At 38.3% G+C, this 17,663-nt stretch overlaps 1 protein-coding gene across 1 annotated transcript in view; it reads left to right on the top strand.

The window, feature by feature from the left end:
• Positions 1-1,862: 1,862 nt before the first annotated feature.
• LOC132560999 (heparan sulfate glucosamine 3-O-sulfotransferase 1-like) overlaps positions 1,863-17,663 on the top strand; it is a 46,589-nt gene continuing 30,788 nt past the window's right edge. The window contains exon 1 of the mRNA XM_060225714.1: positions 1,863-1,923. The gene's annotated coding sequence lies outside the window, so the exon portion shown is untranslated. The remainder of the gene's footprint in view (positions 1,924-17,663) is intronic.

Below are 17,663 nucleotides of genomic sequence, written 5' to 3'. Positions count from 1 at the left end.
TTTGAGTAACTTTATATCTGATTGTCGTCAGCATGTTTGGAGGTATTAGGTAAACACTGTGTGTGGCATTGGTTTTGTAACGTTAAAATGGAGGCGGTTTATAGCATAAAACCGAACATGTCTAAGGTCAAAAGGTGAGTCTCGCTTAAATCTCAGGGGAATTTAATCAGATGGTTATTTGTTATCCAACCTGTCTTATCATGACTAAAGTAGAACTTCCGTATTTGAATCATCTGTAACTTTCTTACCAGCAGAAAGATTTGTACATGTAAATCTAACTATTCTGAACAGAAAATGTCAAGCGCTCCATTTGGACGGTCGGGTTGGCAGTGTCTGGGTGTATATAATTGGACGAAAACTAGAAGATAAAGGCCATCTTTTCATTGTGATTAAGTATTACCGTTTGTGACAGACTAGTAGAACCGGTTTCGTTGGTCAATTTCACTCCAATGATTAATAATGATAGGTGTCCAGCTAGTGGCTACGTGCCCGTTCTGGATAATAAGGCCAGGGGTCAATTCTTGAAATATTAACATGCAATGGTTACGTTCCCTGAAAGCAAAATCTTAGTGCTGATGTAACAGTGTTTCTGATAGGGAATGCCAAAGCTGCAACAGGGAACGATTAGTGTTGTTTTAGAAGAACTAATTACCATCGGGATAACATTTTATTTAATTAAAAGCCAACTAATCGTGGCAGATTCTAACGTTAAACCTCCTAATGAAGTGTAATTATTGCCAAGGTCAACTGGAGAGGAAGGTTTTATTGAAATTCGTCTCGCATATTTAGACAACGGTAGTTTAATCGCTGCTGTTCCTTATTAACGCGTGTTAACCATATACTTTTCTTTGTGATGGCCGAAACTTTATTACCTGTGGATTAACAATCAAGGTAAAGTATTTAAATGATAATTTGTCTTCAATCAACCGTGAACATAACGGTGTGTCAAGTGGTATCAAATTGATAGACCATATATGGCTGTTAAATCAAATATTTACAAAAAATTATATCTTTACATAAGATTACTGTGCAACTCCGTGTGCTGTGGGTCGCGGAGTGCATTCTGATATACTACAGAACTTGTAATTATCCTTTAATACTTATTTACGTGAGAAATTAGCTGTTTGTAAACATTTTTTTCTTCAGTACAAAAATTCAGGGTGTTGTATATCAGGACCCTGGCCTGTTATGTTTATGTTGCGTGGGGGTTTGTAGGGTAAATCATTTTGACACGTAAGTAGGTAATATATCATTAATTACACCGATACACAGAGAAACACAATCCATGAGTCTTACACGCACCTACAGAGTTAGGGCAAGGTGGCACGCGCTTCCGCCATGAAAAAGATGAGGGAATGTGATTGGCGAATGATATTCATTACAGCTGTTATGTAAACACAACTTCACGTCAATGTTTACTTCCGTTCATAACGAAAATGCATTATCAGTTTCATACCGAGGAAACTGTACCTGGCTGTTGCCTTAGGTGGTGAAGTCTATTTTTTTTTATTTGTGTATGATTTCACCTCTATGTTTCATTGTAACCAATTATATATGACGAAATAGTTATCAATATGTGCTGTCCATTGTATCCGACAAATGTCCTATGACGCCGGATATATGACAAAGTCCTTTGCTATTCCTAAATGGAATTTTGTTCTTTTCCGGGAATTTCGGAACTGAAACATATTTTAACTTTTTTTTTTGTCTGCTTTTGAAGTTGATATGTATCGTTTTTGTTACTAGGTTATTTTTTTTTGTCTACAGTTGACCAGTGTACTGATGTTTGTGTGGTAGGACGACACAGTCGAGGAGTTTATGATAATATGTTTATGTTAATGTCTTTGCCACTGCTTTCTTACAGACGGAGAGAGCGGTAGCCAGACTACAGCCTTTAAACGTGACGTCTGGAAAAAAAGTCAAGTAAGTAACAGTTTACTTATATGTTTAAAGATACACATTATTTTATCGTTAATGTAACTGGAGTTTCCACGGGCATTGTTTTGAATGTTTCTGAAGTATTTGTATAGGACTTTTGAGCGACATCGGTTTGTTATTAATGCTACTGCAGTATCTATGTAAGGCTCTCGAGGGACTTTGTACTGACATGTTACTGTTGATAGTATTGTGTGAGGGTCTCGAGGGATATTGCATTGTCTTATTACTGACGTCTTCGTATCAAACTCTCGAGGGGAATTGCTGTTGCAGTACAAAGTACATCCTAAAGAGGATTACTGGAGGATAAAATGACAATTAAGTTAAAAACACATTATAATGAGTGAAAGCCGACAATGTCTTTATCGTAATGAACTATGCTACCCTGTTTAAGTCCTCACACACATGAGATTGCCAAACTGAAACAAAGTGTGAGGTATGAACTGATAAACAATGTACTTTTCTCTCTACAGTATGATGTATCAGTAATAATATCACGGTTAATATCGTAATCTGACTTACAGGGTTGTTTACATAATCCGAACTGAAAGCGACTTCATAAACCTTTACTGATGATTGGAAATGCTTACAAAGCATTCCTTTTCACAAAGACATTTTCTTTTTACCTTCTTTACGTGCTGTTTTGCAGACATTTTTTTTTTTACTTTTTTTACGTGCTGTTTTGCACGATTTAATAGAGAAAGTGACTGATAACACGACGATCGTTTAAAGTTTTATAAATTACCTTGGGAGTTATTGCAACTTCCCAACTTGCGATAGACATTTAAATTATTGTTGTTATTGTTCTACGCGGATTTTAACAATCACAACTCATCAAACATCACTGACCATTGCTAGAAGAAACATAATTGTACTGAAAGGTGCTTTTTCACGTATATCTGTCTTTACTGTCTTTGAGAGATACGCATTGATTCGATTTACTATCGCCCAAAGAATTACACAATTGTTCTCAACATCGAATACATTCTTGATCAAAATGGTGATGTGAAATCTGCCGAGTGACTACTTCATGTGGATTTGAAGATATTTGTTATGAATGAAATGAGAGCTTCAACTCTTTACTGAGCCTTAAAGATACCATAAAACTCAATGTTTGTGAATGTGAGTATATCGGTTCAGATCTGGTAATTGTATCACAGATCAAGTTATTGTTGTCAATGTAGTCCTGAGCTGAGTTATCTCCCTTGTTACCAGACAATATACGAACTACATGTTCATGTGAGTTTATGCGATAGTGCCGTGTTCTTCGATAAAATTTCTTCTTCCAAACCACAAAACATATGGTCATGCTTTTAACACGCGTTTTTATACCATGAACGATTACAAAATTGTAATATTGGCCAACAATGTTCATTTCGAGTCACCTATATGCAACAGTACTTCGTTCAAATATCTTAACAGTTCTTATCTATAAACAGGTCAAATATGTTTACAATTCTAAGAGTAATTTATTAACCGTGTTATATAAATCAACATGTGTGAAATCTAAAAATTGATGTAACAATAGGACAAAAAATTTCAGAATGAAAATATACTTTAGCATTGGATTTTTAAAGTTACCAATTGTAGAATAGAGTTACGTTGTACGTGTACGACACGCCATTTAATTGGCATAATGTAGGACCTTGACCTTGGCACCATGTTAAGTAGGTTGGTTTAGGCCACCGAAGTACCAACTGGTATTGTTTATTGGCCCGAGGTATCGTGTCTGGTGATCACAAAGTGTACAGCATCGAAATATTATTGTACCTATATGGTTTTATTGTCCGATAGGATTAATATATCAAATTTGGCTTCACGAACAGGCTTTTAACAGCTCTATGGCATTACTTAATCAACATCCTCTCTCACCTAAGCCCCGTTCAATAACTGAGCCATCTTTACCTACAGCCTCGTGTGCTAACTGACCCAGCCAATAGCCTCCCTTACGTACGGCCCCTTAAATCACTGACCAAAACAGTAGCCTCCCTTACCTACAGCCTCGTTTAATAACTGACCCAGATTAGCCTCCCTTACCTTTGGCCCCGTTAGATAACTGACCAAAACAGTAACCTCCCTTACCTACAGCCTCGTTTAATACCTGTCTCCAACAATGGCCGCCCTTACCTTCGGTCTGGTTTAATACCTGACGCAACCTATAGCCTCCTTCAATAACTGACTAAACATCCCCATGACATTGTACAATGTACCTTGAATCTCGTTTAATTACCAACTCATTTGTCTGTATTATCTATAGCGCTGTTAACTAGCTCAACGTTCCCCTTCCATAAAATCTCGTTTACATGTAGTAACGGTCTCGACAGTCTCCCTTACCTATAACCCCGTTAGACTAACGCAAACCTCTGCAGTCTCGTTTATCACATCGACAAACTGCGTACTTGTAGTCTCGTTTATCTGGCCAGTAACCGGCTTACCTGTAGCCGCGTTTATCAGAACAGGAACCTCTCTTACCTGTAGCCTCGTTTATCCGAACAGAAACCTTTCTTACCTGTAGCCTCGTTTATCAGAACAGAAACCTCTCTTGCTTGTAGCCTCGTTTATCAGAGCAGAAACCTCTCAAACCTGTAGCCTCGTTTATCAGAACAGAAACCTCTCTTACCTGTAGCCTCGTTTATCAGAACAGAAACTTCTCTTACCTGTATCCTCGTTTATCAGAACAGAAACCTCTCTTACCTGTAGTCGCGTTTGTCACGTCGACAAACCCTCAACCTGTGGTCTCGTTTATCAGGCCTATAACCGGCTTTCCTATAGCCTCGTTTATCAGTATAATAACCCCCCTTACCTGTAGCCTCGTTTTATGACTCAATCCTACTTTGAAATCGTACACATTTCACTACATAAATCGCGCAAACTCCCAGTAAAGCAGAATGATGTATTGATGTCAGGTATTCGTTCGTTTTCGTTTGTTCGTTTACTGATAAAATTATCACAAAGAAATGGTTATCTGGTATACATTCAGCAGAACTGCAATGAAAGCAAATTGTACAGCGTGGACGTAAAACATTTTTCCTGGTTTTTCTTATGTTTTTATTTGATTATCAGACTACGGATACCAGGCTCATTTGTTTATTAGATAGTGACTTCTGAACAATAATTATCCCAGGTACTGAGGGTTCTACATCATTGTTTTGAGATGAAATTATATCAAGCGATTTGAAGGAATTGAGATTTGTATCTTTACACAGTTTCAAGGTCACCGGAGTCAAGTGTGTAAGAAATTATAACCAGAAGAAAGAGGACATTTGATTTTGTCAATAACATACTAAGACAAAAGGGGTCTAAAATTTGGGATCTGAATGAATAAAGATAAAATTCTACAAGAAAATGTAAGAATGTTATCTCAATCCATACTCAAAATCGTTGAACCGTGAAAAAATATGGTACCCACCATGAAAATATAGTTAAATCCAGATAAATAATGTCACTCTGTGTTATCCATGTTAGAGTAATCTTGGATCAGTTTTGAAGAGACTATTTGACAGAAGAATGCAAAGCCACCTTATTCAGATGTCCAATAAGAACTCTAGACAGATAAAGGTCAAAGCCAAGGTCAGTAAATGTAAAAGGTGTTAATTCCTTGGTCATTTTACCGTACGTTTCTTTAGAATGGTTATTTTAACCTTTTGTAGGAACATAAAATTTGAATTCCAAAGTCCTTCCAAATTCTTAGCTAACAGAGCCTTGGTATTTTGATTGTAACTTCACGCGACAGTTGTACCCGGTGTAACACACTGTATTGGTTGGCTGAGAAAACGCCAGGGACGTAGTGTTGACCTTTAGTAGTTGAGTAGCGGTCGTGAAGTGTTTTATTATGACTCGGTTTAGAAAACGTCCAAAACTATCGTCTGAGGATTTTCTAAGAGTAATTTTATGAAGTGTTAAGACGATTTCTGTGGCCGCGGAGTCGTTCACAATTTCATGCCTTATAACCATTGTACCGACTTTGTTTATCAAGGACTTACACTAGGATAGAACAAATAGGATTTAAAAGGGCGAAAGCTCAACTCAGAGATATATAGAGACTCGCCTCTTACGATTATGTAATGGTGACAGCCATCTCTCTACACCCCTGAAACATGTCATGGCAAAATTGAAGGTTCCATGTGCAACACCTTGTGGACAATACGAAAAGACTAGTTTGATACTTTAATGTACATCAAACGATTCTCCACGTCGCATAACGGTATATTGTACTGGCTTTGAAGTTAGATGTTGCTCCTCTGTAATTGGTCAGGTTTTTGTTTCACGGAACTAATCAAATTATTTCGATTGTGTTTCAATTTCGTCATGACAAGTTCCAGAGGTGCACAGAGCGAAAGCGATGGTAACCTCTGGAGTATTTGATATAGGCAATAGCAGGTACAGTGTTCAGTTCTTCTGACCTGCAATACAACCTCGGGTTTGTAACGAAAAATTGTGGTAAATGCACTGGTGATTGATTAGGTTATAAAACTATTGAACTCAAGTTAAAGGTCATACGTAAATGACCAGTTGTAATGGTAAAAGGTTCGTGACCAGTGTTTCGTAGACGCTAAAATCTTTCTTATATCAAACATTCTGCGAAATGCAACGATGCATAATTCTCTTCTTCATTTGTCTGTTTTTTTATAAGGTGTTCCACGGCGCGGTTAGGTCTCAATATTAGAATGTTGGCATCTTGTGGAATAATGGGATTTTTAAACTTGTTAAGCCAGTTGGTCAGGTGACCATTATTGAAAATCCGTATTACAGTAATTCAGTTGTGTTATGGCCAAATCTAAACATAAAAACCTATTCCGAAAGTTTCGAACCGTAAAAGCAGCTAACTACGTTGAAAGAAACCTTGACGAGAAATACACGTTTTGGTAAAAATTCCTAAATTACACAGTTCATTTAATGATAAATCATGTATTCATTTGCCTCGATAGAAAAGACGCACGGCAGCGTTACAGTAAGCCTGACAGCTTAGCAATTAGTAAATTTTCTCAACTGACCAATGGGACAAGTCTAGCGGTTGGTCAGTTTTTTACAACTGACAGATGGGGAAATTTTTGCAATTGGTCAGTTTTTACAACTGACAGATGGGGCAAGCCTTGCAGTTGGTCAGTTATTACAATTGACAGATGGGACCAGCCTAGCGATTGGCTGGTCTTTACAACTGACAGATGGGACCAGCTTAGCGATTGGCTGGTCTTTATAACTGACAGATGGGACCAGCCTAGCGATTGGTCTGGTTTTTACCTGCATGAAACCAATCAAATAACAACCATAAACCTTCAATTTCTGCAGAACATTGTTTAGGTTGAAGGTATGGCAGTCTATTAATTTATGATATCGATATTTCGCTAATAGTCTTTCACAATCATACGTACCGTTGTCATGGAAACGGTTCCTGTATGTGTTTCGTTAATTAAACTTTTGGATATACCGTGGTAATTTAATCAAATAGGCGATAAAATAGAAGATAAAGGGAACTGTACAAAAAGTTAAAATAGAGATTTTTTTTCTCGTTTGCTATTAGTAGCGAATGTTTTGGTGTTACATAAGAATGTACCAAATTGGTGTTGGCATCGTTACTATTTACAGATCAATATGTGTTAAAAGTACATCACGTAAGTTTTGATCGGATTGTAACAATATACCAGTTTCTATAGTTGTAAGTGAATCTATACGAGTAGTGACTGGTTAATTTGATGGTCTGCCTCAAGGCACACATTCGCGGCGTGTTGCACTCTCGTCTGCGCCTCAAACGCCTACATACGGGCCTCTGATTAGACATCAGTCAAAAGTATGATATATAACATATTTTCCCCAGGGTGTCATTCGGTGGTTTTACATTTATCCTTTATTATTAAGTAATTTTTTCACCGAATGAAGAGCGAAATACAAAACGAAGTTAATTAGTCCATGCCAATAATTGATTCCAACTTCCGGTGTTGAAATGTTTGTCGATCTGCCAACAGAGATAATGGGCTAAGGAAGTTTTCCTACACCGGTAAAAAGTAAAGACTGGATTGGTCTGTTGGATTAGTCTCAATTATTGATGATAGCCAATCGCGACGTACTTCTCCACAGGATGAGTATAAACATGAATGAGATCTTCCCGTGTTCCTCTCCAGCAACTAATTCCTAAATTGTTATCATTTGGCCGGAAGTCACGGCGATGTGTTCCATTTACAGATAATGCTATCGTTTTTTTTCTATTGAAAAGTGAAGAGACACGTGTAAATAATTGTGTTGAACTGTAAATATTATTGGAAATGTTCTTAACAACTCTTATCGGGAACAATACATATGTTCATGTTTATTTATCAAACCAACACTTCGAGTGGTCTCATCATGCGTGTATGGTTATATTTCAAAATCCATGAACGCTCGTTTCATGTTTTAACACTTATCATTTATTTCTTTGTGTGTTTCGATTCTCACAACAGCCAAGATCGAGGTGTGTCTACCAAGGGCCATTAACGGACGCTGTTATAGTGTTATCACACTGAACTGTAAAAAATGATTTGGATACGGTATCGTGTCATCCTACATAATCACATTTTACTGATGAAGACACTATTTGAATGAATTTGGTATGTTTCGGCTCGAGGACAAACTCACAGCCTTCCTTACTCAACTAAAAGCCAAACATTAGGAGGTGACAAGAAATACAATAGGAAGGAAACTATCTTTGAAAATAGAGAAAAAATATATCAGTTTCTGTCACTCTAACAATAATTCATTTTGGGATAGAAGTTACAATTCCTACACCTAGTGCCTATGTAAATAGCAAGACAACAAACATCTCAATTACCACTAATTGAACCATTGGTTTTGATCACTGACTAGAGATAAGTTTTAAAAATATGAAGGCTCGAAGTCAATTGATCTTTCAATTTGTTTATTAAACTGTAAGCTTTCTACGGATCTGGATCGAACGAAAGAGAAAAGTACACATGCTAGAATCGGTCACAGGGACATAATTCCCTGTTATCTGTAGAGTACATGAACTTTTACTCAGCAGCGAGGCAGCTCACCTATTCCTTATGTACCATTCCCTATAATTGAACTGTATTGCAGTTTTCGGGTATTACAGCTTTCAATTCAGTTAGATATAAATGAAGGAATTAGTATAGTATATTTTCAAAAGGACGATCATGTACTTTTACGAAAACGCTGTATAGCCAGTTCTGCATTCGTTTATTAAGATGAAATCCAGAGGGTAAACAATAGACGTTGCAATAGAATGGAGTTGTCACTTGCATGGGTAGAGTGCGTGTATTTTCTGGGGGCTGTTCTTATACGTCTAGATATAGCACAAAACTAAGTCGATTTTATAGTGCTACCACACTGAAAAACACTCCCTTCTGAGGGCACCCAGTAGGACACCCCACGCAGTTACATTAAACAGATTAACAACTCGTTAAACTACAGCAATAGTGAGCGTTAAACAGGGACTAGAAACTAGAATTGAAGACTCAGGTAGGTCTCAACCAAGTTTGAATTTCATGGCTGTTAGGTCAAGGTCATTACTTCTATGTTTTGAAAAACACTGTCAATGGTCTAGCAGTCTCACTTCTCTAGGGAGTTTAATCAAATTTCACACACTCTTAAAGCGCGAAAATATTTCAAATACGTCAGATTTTCAGAAAGGTCACATTTCAGAAAGTCATTGTCAGCGTTCTAGCGGCTTCATTCCTTGCAAGATTTTGCTCAACCCTCGCACCCTTAGAAATAGCCATAACGTGTATTACACATTGATGATGAAACTGTATTGTGAAATTGCCTTATCGATTTTACTTCATTGTTTCATTAAAATCAATACAAACTAATTGGTATACTTTTTTTTGCAAATTAACACCATACAACCCCATTTTATTAATTAATACAGTGCAATAGTTTAAGGGGGCCAGTATATTACTTAAAAGTACACAGTATGCTTGCTGTATAGTGCATCGAACTCGTGGACTCCAGAAATGAAAGACGAATGGTGCATTGCTCTTTATATAGTTACCCGCATATTTGTGTCATTTATAAAGACTATAAATGCCATAGTATAAGTTCATTTGCTATTTTGTGTACATCCTAAATTCAATTTAAACTGATGAGTTGTTTGTTAGCGACTGCGCGCTGCTTTGCATTGCATGCCGTCACCGTTTAAATGGCTTTAATTATGACGTCACGAAGGTCTAACAAGTAATAAATTTGTTGGTAGGTAACAAGAGACATTATACGCAAATGTAGATAGTTAATATCTCAAAGAAGTCTCTCTGACTTTATATAGTCTGTTGGAGCCATGGTTTTCCCTCTCGCGTTACTGGTCCCTGTGTCCAATGATCTCGAACAAATTCTGCGTGAAGCAAAGGGGGTCCCGTAAGATGCTGTTCCACCATATTCAAACACAGAGGAATAGTAACTGAGGATAACTGAACACTGAAACATGACGTTGGTATCAGTCTGTAGATAAAGAACAGACGTTTCGATCGATATGAAGAAAGTCGATGACACGTCAGATTAATTCAGACTACAAACTGTTCTGTATTTTCATCCCAATGACACATGTCTATGTACTGGCCCAGAATCGCTGTATTAGGTGTTGGAACTAAACAGAAACTCGTCTTTAGAAGAAAAATATCCATTTGGAAGAAACTGAAAAAAAATTGAGATAATACCATTAGGTTATCTTATTCAAACTCTCAGTCGATGAAGGGAGGGCAAGAAATGATTACAAACGAAAAGAAAGAATTAAACCCACGCATCCGAAAAAGTTCAAGGAGAGCAAATATTAGTTATTACAAAAGGATAAGCGTCTTCAAATTTATTGATGACACCTGTCGTGTAAATTTTTGTTAATCCAAGTACACGTAACATTCTCTAATGAGATCGTGGTAAACAACGACAAAGTATATATACCATGCAAGTCGATCACATCGAACGCCATATTTGACAAGGAGAGAGAATATGATCATGGTGGAACCTATATATCCCCCTCCTTTGGGGTATTGATCAACATGTTTCACAAGAATGTTCATATCTAACGGACATCTTGATATTGGGAACAAACCTGTAGATATCGAATCAACTGCGAAACGTAAACATCTTAAGTTGGGAAGGCAGGAATGATACTGTCTATAAATGGAATCATCACGCTTTATCATACTACTTAGTGAATACTGTTTGTCGATTTTTGTTGTTTGAAAAGAAACTCGTAATAGGCGGCCTGTGTCCTTGGTTTCCTGCTCTGATGGATACACTGACGTTCTTGTCAAAGACAAATCGTCGTCAATAAATCTTAGAGTAAAACTGAAGGATTTGTTCCCATGAAACATTCGCAATGACAGATTGGTTGTGTCTTTTCTTCAGCGTTCTGGTATACATCGTATGTTGTTTACTGTGCGCTTCCATTGGTTAGGTACACTAAAAAAAACTTTAGAGTGAGTGTATTGTGAATTAAACCGACTTTTTCACCAAATGGTAAGTTTATCATATGTAATAGAAATTGATCGTAACACATTTCTTGTATCGACCCAGCCGTTTTGAATATTCCTGTTACATTTAACTAGAGTGGGTGAGAGACCAAACGTGTGACTAATATAAAAATGGCACGGAAAAACACCATAATTTCAAATAACATTTGACTATCCATCACTTTGTGGTGGCTTTGTATTGTTCACGTGGTCTATGTAGAACAGTGAAAGAGGAAATATTAATATTACACAGCGAGACGAAGTATTTATATTTCCGTAACACGAAGAAGATACATTCATTTGGTAGAGATCAGTCGCAAGTTCATGGACAATCTACACAATTTGTTATCAGATGCAGCTCCTGGTTTTAACATGATGTTCCTTTGGAACCTTTAGGGTTTTTAAAGGGTGGCCTTCTAAACTCGATACCAAAGACATTGATAGGTAAGTTACTAATCGTGAGGCCACAGACGTTGACAGGTGGCTTACTAAACTTGATGCCACATACGTTGACGTGTAGCCTGCTAAACTAGACATGTGTCAACTAAACCAGATGACACAGACATCGACGAATAGCCGACTAACCCTGGTGACATAAACATCGACAGACAGCCGCCGTAACCTAGTGAGACAGACATTGACAGATACTCGACTAACCTGGTGACATAAACATCGACAGACAGCCGCCGTAACCTAGTGAGACAGACATTGACAGATACTCGACTAACCTGGTGACATAAACATCGACAGACAGCCGCCGTAACCTAGTGAGACAGACATTGACAGATACTCGACTAACCGTGGTGAGATAAACATCCACAAATAGCCGACTTAAGCTGGTGACATAAACATCGACAGACAGCCGCCGTAACCTAGTGAGACAGACATTGACAGATACTCGACTAACCCTGGTGACATAAACATCGACAGACAGCCGCCGTAACCTAGTGAGACAGACATTGACAGATACTCGACTAACCTGGTGACATAAACATCGACAGACAGCCGCCGTAACCTAGTGAGACAGACATTGACAGATACTCGACTAACCTGGTGACATAAACATCGACAGACAGCCGCCGTAACCCAGTGAGACAGACATTGACAGATACTCGACTAACCTGGTGACATAAACATCGACAGACAGCCGCCGTAACCTAGTGAGACAGACATTGACAGATACTCGACTAACCTGGTGACATAAACATCGACAGACAGCCGCCGTAACCTAGTGAGACAGACATTGACAGATACTCGACTAACCGTGGTGAGATAAACATCAACAGATAGCCGACTTAAGCTGGTGACATAGACATCCACAGATAGTCGACTTAAGCCGGTGAGACGCACAATGACAGGCAGCCGATTTTGCCTGGTGACACAGACATCGACAAATAGCCGACTAAAGCTGGTGAGACACACAATGACAGACAGCCGATTTTGCCTGGTGACACAGACATCGACAAATAGCCGACTTAAGCTGGTGAGACACACAATGACAGGCAGCCGACTTCACCTGGTAAAACAGACATTGAGAGATAGTCGACTTAAGCTGGTGAGACACAATGACAGGCCACCGACTTTACCTGGTGACACAGACATTGAGAGATAGTCGACTTAAGCTGGTGAGACACACAATGACAGGCCACCGACTTCACCTGGTGACACAGACATTGAGAGATAGTCGACTAAACCTCGCGATGCGTGATCGTTAATCGTTAGTAATAATACAAGTACTAAATACACGTATGGGAGAAGAAATTGGTTTTCATATTCAATATAACTGGCGCTAAGGTGAGAAACAATGAGGTTACACATTGAATTAACGGCACGAAATTGACATAACTGCTGATGATTCATATGACTCGGAATACCATGCCAGCAGAAAGCGAGAAGCAAAGCTAATTATGAAGCATACAATGTATATCTGTAATAACACACTGAGTCCATGTGACATATTTTTGAAGTGTCCGCTAATGATGCTTTTTTGGAGGGGTGGGATGTTTGACTGGGGATGCGGGGGAGGGAATTCTTATATATTCAGAAAAAAAACTGATGCTAACTTATCGTCAAAGAAAGCTGACGATAAAACATATGAGATTTTTCATGAGTGATTGCAATGTAACACCGTTATTGTATCGATAAAATTCTCTCCAGAGTACTTGTGTTCTTCGCCTGATACTCTGGAAATGCATAGACTAGAGTCTTCTGCTTGAGAGGTTAAAGGAAGTGCTGCACATCACGCAAGCTTTATTCCCATGACAGGAAATCGATATATTTAAGTTGAGTCGATGAAAAGAAATTATTATGCAAATTAATATGCATAAATCTAATTAAGTTCTAATATAAAAGCGTGACCTATGGCAATTTATCAGAATATCGACCGGAAGTGACGTAACTTTGAAGTCCATGACTACGGAGGCGTGCGTTTGACGTGAAAAAGTGTCTCAACGGTACTGGTTTCGTGAACAACTTTAATATGCCTTGCATTTAAAAATGTTTTGGCTATTAAATTTCATGATGTAGACAAACGTACGGCCTTGCATGTTTTAGTTGTAGATAGTGTTGCACAACAGGTTGTGCCAGGCCGACAGTATTGCTCTGTGCTTGTATTTGCATTATGCGTACATATTATTCCCGACATGCACCAGTGTAACACATGCTGTGAACTCTGTGATATTGGTTTCCCTTGTCCAATCACCATCTTTTTAAATCAGATATGTTTTGTTGTCATTATTGACTTGTCATTGTTATGACTGACGTCAGTCAACGTTACAATCGACATGTACTTCAGTCGCCAGTCTAAAAATGTGTCAATACGATTAACTAACAGCCCTGCTCTGTAACGTGCCAATATCGTTGTTATAGAATCAATTTGACAGCGATTCGTTTGATTATGTCATTGCCAAAATCCAAACTCCAGAATGTCACCGACATCACTTGTTCAGTAGAAAATGTTACTGACATATACCCCAGAAACCAACGTCAGAAAATGTCCCAGATATACTATACCCCTAAAACTGACATCAGAAAATGTCACATATATACTATACCCCAGACACCCACGTCATAAAATGTCACAGATATACTATACCCCTAAAACCGACATCAGAAAATGTCACAGATATACTATACCCCTAAAACTGACATCAGAAAATGTCACAGATATACTATACCCCTAAAACCGACATCAGAAAATGTCACAGATATACTATACCCCTAAAACCAACATCAGACAATGTCACAGATATACTATACCCCTAAAACTGACATCAGAAAATGTCAGATATACTATACCCCTAAAACTGACATCAGAAAATGTCACAGATATACTATACCCCTAAAACCAACATCAGACAATGTCACAGATATACTATACCCCTAAAACCAACATCAGAAAATGTCACAGATATACTATACCCCTAAAACCAACGTCAGTAAATGTCACATATATACTATACCCCTAAAACCGACATCAGTAAATGTCACAGATATACTATACCCCTAAAACCGACATCAGAAAATGTCACAGATATACTATACCCCTAAAACTGACATCAGAAAATGTCACAGATATACTATACCCCTAAAACTGACATCAGAAAATGTCACAGATATACTATACCCCTAAAACCAACATCAGAAAATGTCACAGATATACTATACCCCTAAAACTGACATCAGAAAATGTCACATATATACTATACCCCCCCTAGACATAAGAAAATGTCACCCACCAACGTCATAACAGATATACTATACCCCTAAAACCGACATCAGAAAATGTCACAGATATACTATACCCCTAAAACCGACATCAGAAAATGTCACAGATATACTATACCCCTAAAACCGACATCAGAAAATGTCACAGATATACTATACCGCTAAAACCAACGTCACAAAATGACACAGATATACTATACCAAATAACCAAACGACAGACATTGTTCCTGACCAATTTCAGTATGTCAGAATGATATGAACTGGTCGAATGTCTCGCTGTGATCTTCGACAGGTTATTTCAGTGTGGCAGCACTATAAAATCGGCATGCAAAGAAATGCCATTCAAAAATGGACAGAGGTTTTTTTAAACATTATACAATATACAACCAAATAAACCGTACTTAAATGTAATAGATCAGGCTGTTAAGAATGACAAAGACCGAGGTAAAGAAATCAAGGTCACCATGGAAATCTCAGTTCTATTGTTTCAGAGACGAAGGGATACTCACATTATATATCGTCAGAATTAAAGTGCTGCCTACGTCAAATATAATAACACTGACAGTTTGCAACAGGTCTTATCGCAGGTTTAACACCGAGAGAAATCAAGTAATGGAATGGTATGATAAATATCTGATTAAATGATATTTCATTCGATTTTACAAAATCATGTCAGGAACTTATGGAATTTGAATAGTATCAGTTAATTCTGATGATGTGTTGGTATAGTTTGCAGTCCTGTTCTGTCGACTACCAATCGCATCATACGCTTGGTGGATGTTTCTCAACGTTGTGACCGCTGCAGCTGAATTTAAGGTGTATACGTGAAATTTCTGTTATTTAAATTGTATTCTGTAGCCGTTTTTGTTACAGTACTAAAGCTTTGATATGTAACCGCAAATATTTCCTAAAATATCACAAAAAATACACACCGGGGTGTATAGAATATCAGACGTACTAAAGTACAATTTGATAACGAGTACTCAATTACACATTCCTTTCCAAGTTAGTACGAGATGTTCTATTCATCTTTACCGTAACAAATCATCATTCTGCTGGCGTGACTTGACGCGCTATTGTTGAGTAATATTTCTTCATTGCAGCCTTCCGCCCATTACAGGTATGGGTTAAGACTCCTTGCGTCATTAAACTGCCGCCAGGGGTCGCTTCTGTGAACGTCATGCCCTTTTAAAAATTGGTAGACTGCAGATGTTGTTTCCAAGGTCAATGTTATATGGCAACATATTGAGAGTCAGACTATTTTGGTTGGTTTAAGGTTTAACATCTTCTCATTCACCCCTGAATCCCGTCTCATCTGGAACTGACTGACACACGGATCTCAATGGCCTGTCTATGTAGACGTCATCCGATGCACTTAGGTGTACGACAATCTGTGCATTTGATACTATGTATTGGATGATGACGTCATACGATATCCTGAGGTAAATGACACTCTGTCCATTTTGATACTGTATTCTGTTCAGTTTGATACTATGTTTTAGATAATGACGTCATGCGATGTCCTAAGATATACGATACTCTGTCCATTTTGATACTGTGTTTTAGATAATGACGTCATGCGATGACCTAAGGTATACGGCACTCTGTCCATTTTGATACTATGTATTGGATGATGACGTCATAAGATGACCTAAGGTATACGACACTGTGTCCATTTTGTTACGGTATTCTGTTCAGTTTGATACTATGTTTTAGATAATGACGTCATACGATGACCTAAAGTATATGACACTCTGTCCATTTTGATACTGTGTATTAGATACTTCTTTATTTCATATTGTCACATGATATCAAATCTGGTACCGGAAGTAAAAATCCAAGAAAAATCGGATAAGGCCGTCCAGTCGCTTGCGTTTATTTGTATCCCAGTTCGTCATTGTTAGATCGTCCAGTGTTCAGTGATGGTCAATGTTAGTGTCCTACCGTGGCTTTTATAAGGGTCATTAAGACTGCTCCGGGGTGCGTGAGTGACTCATAGCCGACCATGGCCGTGATCAGAGTCGTTCGAATTGCCCTGGGGTATGTCCGTGACTCACTTAACCGTGAGGGTCATTAGGGCTGTCCCGGGGTGTCAGTGACTCATACCCTACCGTGGCCATGGCGAGGGTCAATCAAATTGCCCCGGGGTGTCGGTAATCGTCTCAGTGAAGATTGGATCAACTCTGGCTGTTGATGTCTGTGTCCCTAATCTGTATAATCTCTCTGTGATTACTCTCTAATTAAATACATCTATCATCTGCCTCGATTCATGGGCCCTGGTTTTCCGGAGGCTACACGACCAACATCGTGGTTCTTCTGACCCATTATACGACATGTGGTGTACCACATGTAGAAGGACGAACAAGATGGTTTTAGCCTAATGTTATCCATATAACACGGATCGTTATAGGATTAACAAGTTAATATCTAAAGACAGCGGGGCATTCTCAGTCTGAGACAGACAGAATAGAGGTAGTGCTTGTTGTGACAATATCCCTCCCATCCCACTCTCAAATGCACACAGATTTATCCCTTTGTCAAGGTCAA

The sequence above is a fragment of the Ylistrum balloti genome, unplaced genomic scaffold (genome assembly GCF_031769215.1).
Source record: "Ylistrum balloti isolate Yb309-2 unplaced genomic scaffold, AGI_CSIRO_Ybal_v1 Utg371134, whole genome shotgun sequence".
Taxonomy (NCBI): domain Eukaryota; kingdom Metazoa; phylum Mollusca; class Bivalvia; order Pectinida; family Pectinidae; genus Ylistrum; species Ylistrum balloti.
This window is presented reverse-complemented; position numbering and strand designations above follow the sequence as displayed.